The sequence below is a fragment of the Egretta garzetta genome, unplaced genomic scaffold (assembly GCF_000687185.1).
Source record: "Egretta garzetta isolate BGI_Z169 unplaced genomic scaffold, ASM68718v1 scaffold293, whole genome shotgun sequence".
NCBI lineage: Eukaryota > Metazoa > Chordata > Aves > Pelecaniformes > Ardeidae > Egretta > Egretta garzetta.
In genome coordinates, this window is record NW_009259318.1 from 4,141,665 (window position 1) to 4,156,346 (window position 14,682).

The following is a 14,682-nucleotide window of genomic DNA, read 5'->3' on the forward strand; positions in this document are numbered from 1 at the left end:
AATTAGGTTCTGTAAACTGTTCCTGTTAAACCCTCAGTCTGCATCTGGGAGTCTAAAAGACTAAACACTCTACAAACATTTAAGTTACAGTTTTGGACTGCTCCACCATCAATTCATTAATTTCATATAATGAACAAATTAAATTAGGAACCAACTTCCCTACCACTTTCCCTGCACGCTTTTGGCAGTCAGCAACATGTAGGAGATTTGGCTTTTCTTTCTCTGAAGGACAGTAGACCAGAGGGACCATTAGTCTCCTACTAACAGAGCAGGTTTTCCTGCTCCATTTTCAATATTCTGGCGACTTTCACTGGTTTCTTGGTGTGCCTTTTGTTTATAAATACAAATTGATAAAAATGGTTCTTTTTTTTTTTTTTTAAATCTTCATCTGGATACCTTACAAACATTTCTCAGAATAGTTACCAGTTATTTCTGGTGGGTTTTTTATTTGAAAGGTAAAGTAACTGTCGAGCAATATTTTGGAGCCATCTGCCTCCCATATGTCTTGAGAAACGAAATATCTCCACATTGCACTGTGCTGCATGGCTGCTATTAATATAGTCACAATATCATCCCAATGCAGGTAAGGAAAAATAATCTTTTATGACTTTTACAGGCCACTAATTCGTCTGGACCAATATATTCTATTAATACACAACTCAGTTATCTGATAAAAGGTTAGGCAGCAATATATCACACTGTGTACAGTGAAAAAAGACAGCATTTAATCATCATGCATCACTTTGAATTTGCATTTATTTTTAAAATTTGCTTGGTAATAGCGAGAATTCTACTTTCCTTCCACCTGATACTCCTTTAAAACCATGAATTACAATTTTTCAGTCTCTTCTTTTTCAGATCTGAACTAGTCTTTCTCCACGTCACTGTGTGCCCATCTAAAATCCCAGCAAGGTGCAATGATGCTTCAGCTGAGCCCTTGAGGACCACGATCTGAGACAAGCAAGCTGCTCTTCCAGGAGCTGTCTTGTGGGAAAGTAAGCGCATGAAAAGGAAAGCCTTGTGATTAGGATTCCGAAGCTCTGGTTCAACTCCAGGCTAGGCTTTGAATATGACATTAAGAAAGACACTTCACCTACCTTGGGCATATCCTCAGCTGGTATAAAATGCTGTAAACTCATGGCATCAGTGGTGCTATGTCAGCTTTACACCAGCTGCTGAGCTACTCTTTTCCCTCTGAATTCCCTTGCGTAAAGCGATGGCTTGCTTGCGTTTACTAGGGCACTGCTTGCTTTCTTTGTCCCCAGGTACATTTTTTTCTATGAAGACTGTAACCTGCTTAAGGGAAGGAATTCCTCTTACTCTGTGTTTGTACAAGACACAGTACAACAGAGACCTGATCTTGCCTGGGGCCTCTAGGCTTTGTAATACTGGTTATTCTTTAATAACAATTAAACACACAAAGCTTTTCAGAAATGAGCGATAGCTCTTCTTTAGTTTGTTGTATTCAGTGGGCCATAAGAAAATGCCTGGAGTCTCCTTTTCCTGCTGCCCAGAAACCTGGAGGACAGCAGCGTGCAGAATTTGTGGTAGAGAACGACCACATTTTTGTCTGCCACTGTGTATTGGCATGATGTACCCCAACTAAGTGTACTAAATCATTTCAAGAATAATGTATTGGACACTCAGCACACTTCAAGGCAGATAGTTTCAAAACTCAGTTTAGCGATAGGGGAACCAAGCCACAGTCAGGTTAAATGACTTACCCAAAATCACACGCTGGTGGTCTATCTAATGCAGGATGTATCCCAGCGCTCTTCATCAAATCATTTGAGTTTTTTGTGCCACGCAGTAGGAACCAGCAACATTTCCATGGTTTGGACATAAAATATTCAGTGTCCCTGCTCACTGGAGTGAATGAATTACCCATATTTTGGGAACACTAACTGTATTTCCATACATGCCTTATGCTACTGAGCGCAGGTGTTGACACTCAGCTACCAGAACCGCAGCCTCACCTAAAAGCCAGGATTGACTCCCTACAGCTGCTGAGTGAATTAATGCAAAGTGTTTGGGTTCCATCTAGTGGTTACGAACTCACCAGCAGCTGTGCCTCTCAAAAGGGCTGCTTTAATCCCTCTTGACTTTCTGAGTCATTGACAGCCTCAGCAATCCTGCCCACCAGCCACTGCTTCAGCTTTCTTCCTGCTGGTGGGCCAGGAGGCATCCAGCGAGGAGAAAAGCTCCAGCCTGGTACCACAGTCATGCGAGATGCTGGTCCTGCTGATCCTGGAAAAGGAGACTGGGAAGACCCAGGTGAAAAATTCTTGTGCTTTGGACTGGCAGCATGAGATATGGTGTCTTAGCAGACAAGCGGAAAACAATCCAGCTTGCAAACTGCCCTATTATTCCTGATGGTTTTTTCTTCATTGTTTCCATCCTTTATGACTGGAAATTCTGTGGAGATATATATATATATTTTTTTTTTTACAGTCTAAACATTTGGTTTGGGTTGGAGCTTAGCTTCATTTTCATTAGCTTCATTTTTCTTTCTCTTTAAATTCTTATAATTTTCCTCTACTATCAGCTTACTCCACAGGCTCTAAGTCGTAATAATCTTTTACCCAGCCCAAAGAGCTGCAAGCAACTTCTGCAGATTTTCAGCATCCCACTGTCTCACGGCAGGGGCTATTGCTGAAGAGAGACTGAGGTACTCAAGAGACTCGCCATCTTGCCTTCACTGTGAATTCACTTCTTGTGAATTCAGCCTTATGGTAACAACTGGCAAATACTAGGCAATGTTTGTAAAGACCACTAATAGAACAAATGAGCAACTGGGATGAAATGACTGTAGCAGAGCATGCTGACCACTGTAACAAGCACCTTTAGCTGATGGCTAGAAGGTTTGGGCTTGCACAGAACTACAGCGCTAGGAAGAAATTTCTAATCTTGAACAATGCAGACAAAAGGGACCTGGCTAATGAGAATACTGGAATACAGAGGTCAGTCCATCTGTCCTTCAGAAGTTCAGAGACAGATAGCTAGCTAGGAAGAGCAGCAGACAAGGTTGCTGGCCTTGAAAAAGGGCCTTTTCCAAGCAAGCAGGAGAACTTGGAAGCCCAGAAAACGGGGTATCTGCAACTAGGTAGGTCTGTTGCATTAAAGGTTAAAGTAATCTGGAGTGATGCCCAATTCGTCGTTTTAAATCCAGTCGCATTCAGTGTACTGAACTATCATGATTACGGACACACAAATAACGGGATACACCTTCAGTCTAGTCGCATTCCATGAACTACCACGGCCACGCTTAAAGAGTTTGGTCATGTTCAATGAGAACTACCATGGCTAGATTAATGAATAGTGCAGTTTATTAAAGCAACAGATACACAGGTTCTTTTGGATTGCTGGTGATAAATTCACTGTCTGAGCATGTGCAAATACCAAGAGTATGAGTAACACTGCCTGGCTACAAACGTGTTAAAAGATATAAAGTGACACTATAGAGATTTATAAGTTTCCCAGGGAGGCACTTGGTATAACCAAGAGTTCAAATCTGACCCGAAGGCATCCCAATGGGGGGGAAGAGAGACTCAGCCCATCAACTGATCCCAGAAATCAGAGTGGTACGTGATGGTATCTTCCCTAATATCCTCTCTCTCTCTTAAGCTATTTTATACTATTTTTTTAGCTTTCAGGTGGAACTTGAGTGACTCTAGTCATACACACCTTTGTTATGATTGGTGTTATATTCTTTCACTTTGCTTTTAAATGTACAAACTAGAAAAATTCAAAGCACAAGCCCAGTGAGGGGTGGTTGCACCTTGGAGGTGGGTAGCTTCTGGGATGGAGGTGTGTTTCAGTATTATAACAATATTATAATGAGCAAAGTTCACCAAAAGGACAGCATTTTGTCAAAAAGATGACAGACCATTGGCCCGGAGTAGCAAATCTGCAGCCTATCAGTTCCATGGTACCTTCAAGTTCCCATATTACCACAGAGCTTGGCCACGGTGTCTCCACTCTGCTCCACCCTCTGTGCAGTTCCTCTTAGAGTCAGCCCACCAAGTTCCCCTGGTGTTGCTAACATATAAGGTTGCAGGCCTGGGCAAATTCTGTCGAATGGATTCCTTGCGTGTCAGCTGCGCCCCACCCTGGAAGCTTCTTCAATGCTGTACCTTTCCTTAAAATGTGAGTAGAAGTTTAATTTCTAAGTCACCTCCAGCAATTATCCCACAGGGTCATAAAAAGCTATGATGAGGCCTGAGGCAATAGAGCACAGCGGGGACCAGATGTGGATGTGGTGTTGGAGGAGGCAATAGGCAGTGCTGAAGGATCAGCCCCTGTACAACAATGCAGAACACACTAGACCAGATGGTGCTGATAAGAACAGCATGTCCTTTCCACCCTGTCCCGCTCTCTATGCGCCTGTGTTCGTTCAACTGCAGTTTCAACCCATGTGAGGTTTCAAGCTGAAATCTTTAATGGAGGGTGGAAGCTGCTATCGCTCCTCCTCCCCTCCTTATAGAATCACAAAATAATTCAGGCTGGAGGGGATTTCCAGAGGTCTGGTCATCCAGCCTCCTGTTCACAGCAGCGCCATCTTCAAGGTTAGATGGATTTTTCTGAGGACCTTTTCTAGTCAAGCTTTGAGTAACTCCAAAGACAGAGATCCGACGGCCACTCTGGGCACCTATCCCAGTGTTAGACCACCCTTACAGGGAAGAGTTTTTTCATCATATCTAACTGGAATATCTCTTCTGTGTATCTTTGCCTCTTGTCCTTTCCCTGTGCATCTTGAGAGTCTAGCTCCTTCGTCTGTGTAACCATCTCCCTCCACACTTTTCACAGTAGAACAGACAATAAGGTCTCACCTTTGCTTTCTCTGTTCCAGGCTAGACAGACTGAGTTCTCTCAGCCTTTACTCACATGTCCTGTGCCAGAGCCTCAGCCAGCTCAGTGGTCTCCCATTACTCTTGTGCCAGTATTTCGTTATCCCTCTTGTACTGGGGGGCCCAAAACTGGGCACAGAACTCCAAACGTGGTCTCACATGTGCCAAGGAGAGGGGAAGGATCGCTCCCCTGGTCCTGCTGGCTACACTCGTACTAACGCAGCCCAGGATGCCAATGGGCTTCTTTGCCACAAGGTCACATCGCTGGCTCCTGGACAACTGGTTGCCCACTAGGAACCCTGGGTCCTTTTCTGCAGAGCTGCTGCTTAGACAGTCAGCCCCAGCCTGTATGGTTGCGTGGGGTTACTCCCTTCCAGGGGCAGGACTTTACATTTGCTCCTGTTGAGCTTCATGAGATTCCTGTCAGGATCCCTCTGAGTGGCAGGCCTACTTCTCAGCATAGCAACTGCTCCTCGCAGTTTCACGCGATCTGTAAGCCTGACAAAGGTGTGCTTATCATTTAACAAGATGTTAAACGTTATGTTAAATGAATTTCCAGGGAGGGTTTGCTCCCTAATCTTCTTATTTCCACACGCAGGGTCTTTCAACATTGCTTCATTCAATGAGTTTGCACTACAAAGTTTTCCCTAGCACCTCTGCTCTGACAGGTTGAGAGAAATGTGATCCAGAGACAAAAATTTTCCTTCTCTTTTCCTACTACCAACAACCATGAGAATGCCGCTTGTATCGGAAAATTTGCTTTTTGGTTTAACTCTACTGACACAAAGTCCCCCTTGGCTGACATAAGCTTACCTGGAGGATTTACACCTTTTGGGGGTACTTATGTCCCAGCCTTGGCAGATGACCTAAAGAAGCTCACCTGTTAGAACAAAAATATGAGTGCACAGGGAATGTGTGGATGAAATATAAAAATTATCTGGAAGGCAGGAGCCCAAAACTGATTGTGTTAAAGAGGAATGTGATCATCACCCAGATGAAACAGTAATTAGGGAATTTCAAGGAGGTTTTCGAAACAAAGAAGCATCATGAAAAGAAGTACAAGAGAAGCATGAAAATTTTTAAGAAAGAGGGGAGAGACCTTAGACTGGAAACAGCAGCAGCCAAAACCTGGTTTGGCACTGCCAGAAGTCACCCTGCCGGCATCCTGACTCCTGCTTAGGCCAGGCAACCTGCTTGGTCCATAACATAAGCACAAGTAAGGGGAACCCTTACTTTCCGAAGGTTGGGGAGGTTGCTTGTCCTACAAGAGGAGAGGTTTGTGCATGTCTGTGTGACTCTGTGTGTGTGTTTGCATGTGTGTGCAATTAGAATTTCTTGAAATTAGTAATAGAAGGGTCTTCAGAAATGTGTAGGCAGTTATTGAGATTTTGTAAGTGCCTAGTATTGTGGTTTATCTGTTGTATCACCAATATTGATCCTTAAGGTATAGATTACTGATTGTCGGTGAAATATGTGCTGTTAATTAAACCCCTTTGACCCTGTTTTTTATTTAAATTATTTGAACTGAGCACTTCTTCCCTGAGACAACCCTTACAGCAAGGATTAGCCCAGTTGCATTGACCTTCTAACAGACCCCTCCGCCTTCTGTGATAGAAGGTGTCCCAAGCAGCAGTCAAGCCATGAACGTTAGTATGTGGTTAGTAAATTTGGTAATGTAGTAATGTTGTTGCTGGGCCTCTGTGGCTCTATCTTTGGCTGAAAGAGGGAAGTGAAACCCCCAAAACAATGACACCAGAATCTAAGTACAGTGAAACAGTCATGACAGAGGCTGCAGAGATGAGGAGGGAACTTCATCCAACAGCTCATTTCACAGGAATATTGATCAAAATGTTGTATCTGCCTAACTTCACAGAACAGCGTGCTTCAGTCAGCTCTCTCAGGCTCCTTGTGTTAGCCCCCTGAGTGTCCAGCTGAAGCACAGTCTAGAAAAGATTCTTTAGCTTAGATGGTGTGAATATCTCCTTAAATGTCTGCTTGATGGGGAGCAGCTGAGCGAACTGGGGTTGTTTGGCCTGGAGAAAAGGAGGCTGAGGGGAGACCTTATCGCCCTCTACAACTGCCTGACAGGAGGCTGTAGCGAGGTGGGGGTTGGCCTCTTCTCCCAAGTAACAAGCTGTAGGACAAGAGGAAATGGCCTCAAGTTATGCCAGGGGAGGTTTAGATTAGGAATTAGGAAAAATTTCTTCACCAGAAGGGTTATCAAGCATTGGACAAGCTTGAAGCAGGGAAGTGGTGGAGTCCCCATCCCTGGAGGTATTTAAAAGACTGGTAGATGTGGCTCTTAAGGGCATGGTTTAGTGGTGGACTTGGCAGCGTTAGGTTAACAGTTGGACTTGGTGATCTTAAAGGTCTTTTCCAACCTAAACGATTCTATGATTTTCTGATTCTATGATTCTCGTCTGAAGTATTGATGATTGGCAGCTCTGCCCATAACTGGCTCACCTGTGGAACAGCACACAGCTGATAAGAAGAAAAGGACTCATGATCATAAGCTCTGGCATTGTCTGTTATCCCCTGTCAAACCTACGGGCAGAACGTCAGTAGAAGCTGTAGGCAGTCCATTGCCTGTGTAATTAATACATCCCCTGGATACCATGAGTTCCTCTGGAAAAGTTTCTCCAATGCAAGTGCTTCCCACAGTGGGCAGCAATAGAGAAAAGAGAAGTTGTGCTGGTTTCGGCTGGGATAGAGTTAATTTTCTTCATAGTAGCTAGCACAGCGCTGTGTTTTGGATTTAGTACCAGAAGTATGTTGATAACACACTGATGCTTTTAGTTGTTGCCAAGTAGTGCTCAGACTACTCAAGGACTTTTTGAGCTTCTCCTGCTCGGCCAGGTGCATAACAAGCTGGGAGGGAGCACAGCTAGCACAGCTAACCCAAACTGACCAAAGAGCTATTCCATACCATATAACGTCATTCTCGTGGGGAATTAGTCGGTCAGTTGGTTGCAGGGAGACTGCTCGCAGCTCGGGGACTGCTCGCGGCTCGGGACGGGCTGGGCATCGGTCGGTGGGTGGTGAGCAATTGCAGCGGGTGGTGAGCAATTGCATTTTGCATCACTTGTTTTATATATTCTGTATATTCTCTTACCATTATTATTATCACTATTGTTATTCTTCTTTCTTATTAAACTGTCTCTATCTCAGCCCACAGGTCTTACTTTTTTTTCTTTTTCCGATTCTCTCCTCCATCCCACAGAGGGCTGCATGGTGCTTAGTTGCCAGCCAGGTTAAACCACAACAGAAGTTTTCATCATTACTGATTTCAAAGGAATTAATATTTCATAAATGGCAATTTGAAATAGGAAAACTTGTAGAGAACTGCTAGTCTAGAAAGAATTGAATAGATGAATGAAAAGACTGGTTGGTATGTAATGCACAAAATAAAGGACTCTAAAGACAGTTATTAAAATTCTTTTCCACCATGAAGCCAACAAAAACAGTGACTAGAAAGCAAGCCAGATATTCCTGAACAGACTTTGTCATGAATCATAGGCTGAAATTTGCACAGTCTTTGCTGACGAAGGAGAGTTTTAGCTACAGTGACTCTAGATTCTGCAGAGGTTGTAGGAACGGTCCACATGGCAAAGGGCTAGGATTTTATAACTAAGTCTGGGTAAGGGTAATCCCCCACTCACTAAGGAAGGCTAGAGTGATTTTTTGCCAGACTTGGCTGGTCTGCAAAAGAAGCTTCTAATTGGGGACTTCCTGCTAGTCCAACCAGGGGGGTGGATGAAAACTATGTCAAAATGGGGTTTGGTGGTTGCTGACTCTGCTAACCTTTTCAAAAAGTGTATGCTTTCCATGACAGTATGCTTATTTTTGTGGAAAGTTGAGATTGCTGAAAAGAAGACCTCTCTTCTATTAAAAAAATGTACTGAAACTAAAGAACAGGTATGACTGCCAAGGCATCTGATCAGCCTGGTACTTTGGGGTCATATGCTTAAATTTTCCTCTTTTGTTGGATTTTTTATTGGGAGTTTCTTTTGCATGCAGTACAACTTCCTTTTTTTTCTTGCTGGGGATGCACTGGATAGCCGTGGTGGACATGATGGCTCCTACCTCTAGAAGCCTAGCACAGGCACAGTGCCAGGGTTCTGTCAGGCACAGGAGATGTCCCAAGGCAGTAGGAAGCTTATTTGAGAAAAAAAGGGAGTGGAAGTACCTGTGGATGAAATCCAGCCTGGGAGCTGTCAGCAGGATAGGTTTCATCTTCATAATGGAAGAATCTCCCTGAATAGCTCAGTGGTGATCCACCAGTCCTAACACTGTGGTGTATTTTCATTGCTGACTGTTGGGACCAACCCATAAAAGCTGCAGTGACTATGAATACCAACCTCCTGTGTTGCTCTGAGGCATCAGCATCAGCCAGAGGTGTCCTGTTCTTGCTCCCACAAACCACCATGCTACAACAAGTGCAAGATGAGTGGCAGTTGGGTTGCTTCAGGCCTGAAGCTTGGTCATGTCACTCGCTACAGAAAGAAGGTGGATCTGGTCTTTCTGGAAAGCTATTCAAGAAAATCCAGGCAACATTAAGCAAGAGCTCCAGGCAAACATAAGCCATGAGCAGTGCCAAAGGAGTGAAAGTAGCTTTGGAGTAAGAAACAAGTGGCAGGAGCTGAGATTCTCATGTCACGGGCTAGTGTGAGGCCATGCTATACAAATATATGTGAATGGGGGACACCGTTGCTTCGCCTTGTCATTCATAATTTTCCTTCTCCTCCAAGTAAGGAAAGGCATAAACAAACCCCTCACGATGACGGCACAGACTCCTGGCACAGAAATGCTGTGAACAAAGTTACTAGCCACAGCATCTTGATGTCATCCCCCTTCTAGGTGTTTGGCTGGAAAGAGTTTAGCTGTCTGAGTCCAAGACCAGCTCCTTTGCCAACCAGAGCTGTTGCAAAGAAAGCAGGATGTGAGGGTCTCCCCCCTCTTTCCTTTGGAAACTGCTTTTAAACTGCAGTTTTACCACCAGCCCTTGCTGGTGCTACACTGCCGCTGGGCAGCAATGTCCATGCTCAGTCTCGGACCTTCGCCAGCCTGGCCCTGACTCAGACCCAGCGGCTCTGCTTCCCAGCTGGGACTCAGACCTGCCCCATCACCTGCCCTGAGCTGTGTCTGACCTTGACTGCTGTCTCTAGCCCTGATCCCGACCCAGACTTGCCACTCTGCATCGGGGCTCCCTGTCGGTGGGGTGGCTCACGGCTGGCTCTCCTCACTCCTGTGCGGCACCGCCAGCTCCCGTTCTCGCTACTCCCTGATGCCTGCAATGCAGCGCAGCAGCTGGAGAGCGAGAGAAGCCATAGCCCCGTGAGTAGCCACCACTGCACGCCACTTGCCAGCGGCCAGGCACAGGCACGGCTGCGAGGCAGCTGCAGCCCAGCTCAGGTGGGGGTCAGGACTAGACTCTTGGCTTAAACACAGTTCCCAAAAGAAGCAGGGGCAGCCCCCACAGAAACACATGCTAGCTTTGTCTGAGAGAGCTCTGTTCAAGGCCAGGCAGCTGCTTATCAGCATTGGCCGAGTGTCCAGGCAGCTGGGCTTCTTGGGGTGGGAGGTAAATGCTGCCAGGGCCCTGACGGTTACTTTTAACCCTGCAGTCACAGCTGCAGAAAGACCACTGCATAATGGAGAGCGTGGTTAGGTCACCTAGTCTAGGGAACACGTTAAAATACTCTTGCTTATACCACCCACGCAAACAGAAATCGGTTTTGTTTGAGGGAAGTTGAGCTGAAGGATCTGCAGAGGTCAACAGTTGACAAGTTGCCATTGTTAAGTCGGACAGTTGGGTGCTGAGCATATAACGGTTTAAGGCAAAGAAGATTATATAGTCCCTATCAGTGGAGCAGTAAGTGGAGGCAGCCTTGTAGAGTTTGTACAATAGGTTCTGGAGATGTTTTAACATCAAGTGTTCTTCAAAGGCAATAGCACAATGGGGTACGTTTTCCAAGATATATAAAGGTATGTTTTTTGACACCACCATGGCTCTAGTGATATAATAACAGACGCACAATGCTCCTGTGTGACTGTATTCCCCCAGAAAAAGATTTACAAGTCTACTGTGAAGGAACTAGCTGTTAGATTTGGTTTACAAAAGCACATGCATAAAACATGCTTAAAGAGAAAATCTCCTTTCCTTAGGAGAAAGCTCCAATGTACATCCTCTCTCTTACATTTGCCAAGTCTGACACAGTGGTTTAGAAGATCTGCTAAGAGTCTGGTTTTTCAAGAAAGCTTTTGTGATGATTAGAAACTGTGTTAAGCTTATGTCTCATTGCTTTATTCTGCAAGTATAAATACAATGGTCCTTACAGAAATGAGTACTGTGCATGTGAATATTAGTTACTAAACCAAACAACTAACTAGCCTCTCTTTACCTTTGTCTCCCACTGTATAAGTCTCACTTTTTGTTGTGCTGAGACTATTAACTTTCAGCAAAATATTCAGCACAGAAATTTTAGTTAAGCTGATGGACTCTTAATTCTGAGCCTGCTGCCCGCTATGGGTAGTGAGCAAGGGAAAGAAGGAAAGAGAGATGTGCCCACGAAAATTGTATGACAGGCTGTGGGCATAAGCAAATCCCCCCACAAGACACACAAGCAAATCAATATCTAAGATGTCAAACAAACTAACCTGGAAGGGGAAATTCCTCTCCTTCCTCTTCCCTGATCATTCCCCAAACCTCATAGTCAATGCAGTGTATTGTAATGCTTCTAGGAAAGAAGATGCTCTACTTAAAAAAAAAAAAAGCATCACAGAATAATTTAGGCTGGAAGGGACCTCCAGAGGTATCAGTCCAATCTCCTGCTCAGAGCAGGTCTAATTAGGTCAGGCTGCCCAGCGTTGTGTCCAGCTGAGCCTTGAACACCTCCAAGGATGGAGACCCTGTAACCTTGCTGGGCCAATTTGCCTGAGAGTGTGACCACGCTCTGGGGGAAAAAAAAATCCTAATATGTACATGGAATTTCTCATATTCCAACTTGTGCCTTTCCATCCTTTCCCTGTGCACCTTAGAGAAAAGTCTGGTTCTGTATTCTCTGCATCCTGCAATCAGGTAGTTGCAAAAAGCAATAAGGTCTCCCCTTTGCCTTCTCTTCTCCAGGCTGGACAGACCCAGCTCTCTCAGCCTCTCCTTGCACATCATGTGCCAGCGCCTCAGCCAGCTTGGTGGTCTCATGTTACCCCCATGCCAGGACACTGTCAGGCTGCTTTGCCACAAGAGCACATTGTTAGCTCATGGTCAACTGGTTGTCCACCAGGACCCCCAGGTCTTTTTCTGCAGAGCTTCTTCCTAGACAGCCAGCCACAGCCTGTATGGTTGCATGGGGTTATTCCATTCCCAGTGCAGGACTTTGCATTTGTTTTTGTTGAACTTCACGAGGTACCTGTCAGCCCACTTGTCCAGCTTGTCTAGGTCCCTCTGAATAGCAGCCATGCACTTCAGCATACTGACAACTGCTTCCAATTTGGTGGCATCTGCACTCTTGCTGAGAGTCCTATCATCAAGGTCTTTAATAAAGACTTTAAACACTACAGTCCCAGTACTGATCCCTGTCAGAGTCCAATTTTCTCTGATCAGGTTCTTTTAGATATTCCATGCATGGAGGGTATAATGTTTAATATCAATTTGACTTATTTGAAGATAGTTGATGTTTCACGGGAATTCTGATTTAGCAGGAAGATACAAAATATACTGAAAACACAATACAAATGTTAAGTTACACTTGGAAAAATATAGTAATTGTTCAATCACAATCCCAGTGTTATTCCCATTACCAGTCTCTATACTATGCTCACCATCATGATGCTCTGCATCCCCAGTCCCCAGGAAGGAATACCTGGGTTGAAGCCAGCTCAAGCCCGTTTCTCTCTTCAAAATTCTTTTGTTAGTTGTTTAGTTTTTATATTTTATGATGGGCTGAGCCCGGTATTCACTCCCCCCATGCTAGTCTGCCTAACTCAAGGACACACTCGCACTCTTTTAATGAATTCAGAAAGAAAAATTTACACCACCAGCTGAACCATTCAACTGCCATAGCCAGTTATCTACAACAAAAGCCATCCTCTGGTCCCCTTTGTGTTGAGACAAAGTCAGCTTCTTTGCAACCACCCGTGATCAGTCACACCCTGCGTTATTCTCTGAGCTTCACAGGCACATCGCCCTTGGCCATCTCTACTGAGCCTTCTTTCATTGTAGGGGTTTATTGGTCAGTCACAGTCCCCAAGGGACCCCACTAATATGCTAGCTGCCAGCCGGACTTTGCACCACTGATCACACCTCTGACATCAGTAGGTCAGCCAAGTTTCCACCCTTATCATCCACTTATCCAGGCCATATTTGTTTATGTGGAAACTGTAAGAGACTGTGTTAAAGGCCTTGCTAAAGCCAAGGTATACAACATCCACTGGCCTCACCTTGTCCACAGGGTCAGTCACTTTGTCAGAGAAGGCAATGAGGTTGGTCATAGTCCTTTGCCCTTGCTAAATCTATGCTGACTGCTCCCAGTCACCTTCTTGCCATTCTCATGCCTGGAAATAGCTTCTAGGAGGATTTGCTCCAAAGGAGAAGGCTACGCTGGAACAGGTGCACCTCAAGAGACTGTGGCTGTGGATAAGTCTATGCCGCAGCAGGCATCTCCCCTGGAGAGAGTGTGGCTCATAGATAAGGCTCCACTTGGAGCAGGTACACCCCTGCGGGACTGCAGGCTGTGGATAAGTCCAAGCCAGAGCAGGGGCAAGGGGAGGAGTTCATTGCAACGTTAAACATTGTGGTGGTTTGACCTTGGCTGGATGCCAGGTGCCACCAAGCTGCTCTATTGCTCCCCTCCTCAGCAGGACAGATGGGGAGAGAATAAGATGGAAAAGAAAGCAAGCTTGTGGGTCAAGATAAAGGTAGTTTAATAAAAAAAAGCAAAAGCAAAAGCCACGCACGGTAGCAAAAGGAAAACAAGATTTTATTCTCTACTTCCCATTAGCAGGCGATGTCCAGCCACTTCCCAGGAAGCAGGGCTTCAGTATGCATAGTTGTTGTTCCGGAAGACAAAACATCATAAAAGACAAATCCGCTCCCCCCCCCCTTCCTTTTCCCTTAGTTTTTATATCTGAGCTGACGTCCATATTGTATGGAATATCCCTTTGGTTGGTTTGGGTCAGGTGTCTTGACTACATCCCCTCCCAAGATCTTGCCCCCTTCCAGCCCACTGGTGGTGGTGGGGGAATGTTGGAGACACAGCCTTGATGCTGTTTGAGCGCTGCTCAGAAGTAGCCAAAACATTGGTGTGTTATTAACCACTTTCTACATACCAATAGAAAGCACAGCGCTATGCAGCTTGACCCAATACAAACATGATGGTCTGGTCCAAAGGGATCAGGAGTGGAGATTGTAATGGAAATACCTTTAAACTCTCGTAACCCATGATTTGAGTTGCATGTTACAGGAATTACTATAGCAGGAACCACCCGAACCATTGGAGGACAAGCCTTACAAGAAGCAGTGCAAGTGCAGCAGTGACCAACCTGAGCTGGCTTTGGTGCCCAGTAATTCCAGGCAACACGCCACTTCTCCTGTTCTGAGTGACCACCATAGAAGATGGATCCCAAAGTCATGGACTAAATTAACTCAATGGACATTTTGTGGACATTTATGGACATTCTACAGACACTTCACAAGGGTGGTCCATAGATAAAGGGAATGATATCTGTGTGTATCTATTAAAATACAGAAAAAGCAGTGGTGATTAATTGGAATGTAGTGGAAAGTATGGGACCTGGTCATGATGTAGATGGTATAGAATAAGGGGTGGATACTGTC

General features: G+C 45.0%; 1 long non-coding RNA gene across 1 annotated transcript; it reads right to left on the bottom strand.

Annotated features, from left to right (window-relative positions):
* Positions 1 to 1,559: 1,559 nt before the first annotated feature.
* On the bottom strand, positions 1,560 to 14,394 carry LOC118452045. Its single transcript, XR_004841677.1, has 3 exons — positions 14,284 to 14,394; positions 8,002 to 8,004; positions 1,560 to 1,570 (listed from the first exon to the last, which is right to left on the bottom strand). It is a non-coding gene; the product is annotated as an uncharacterized LOC118452045 (long non-coding RNA).
* Positions 14,395 to 14,682: the final 288 nt, after the last annotated feature.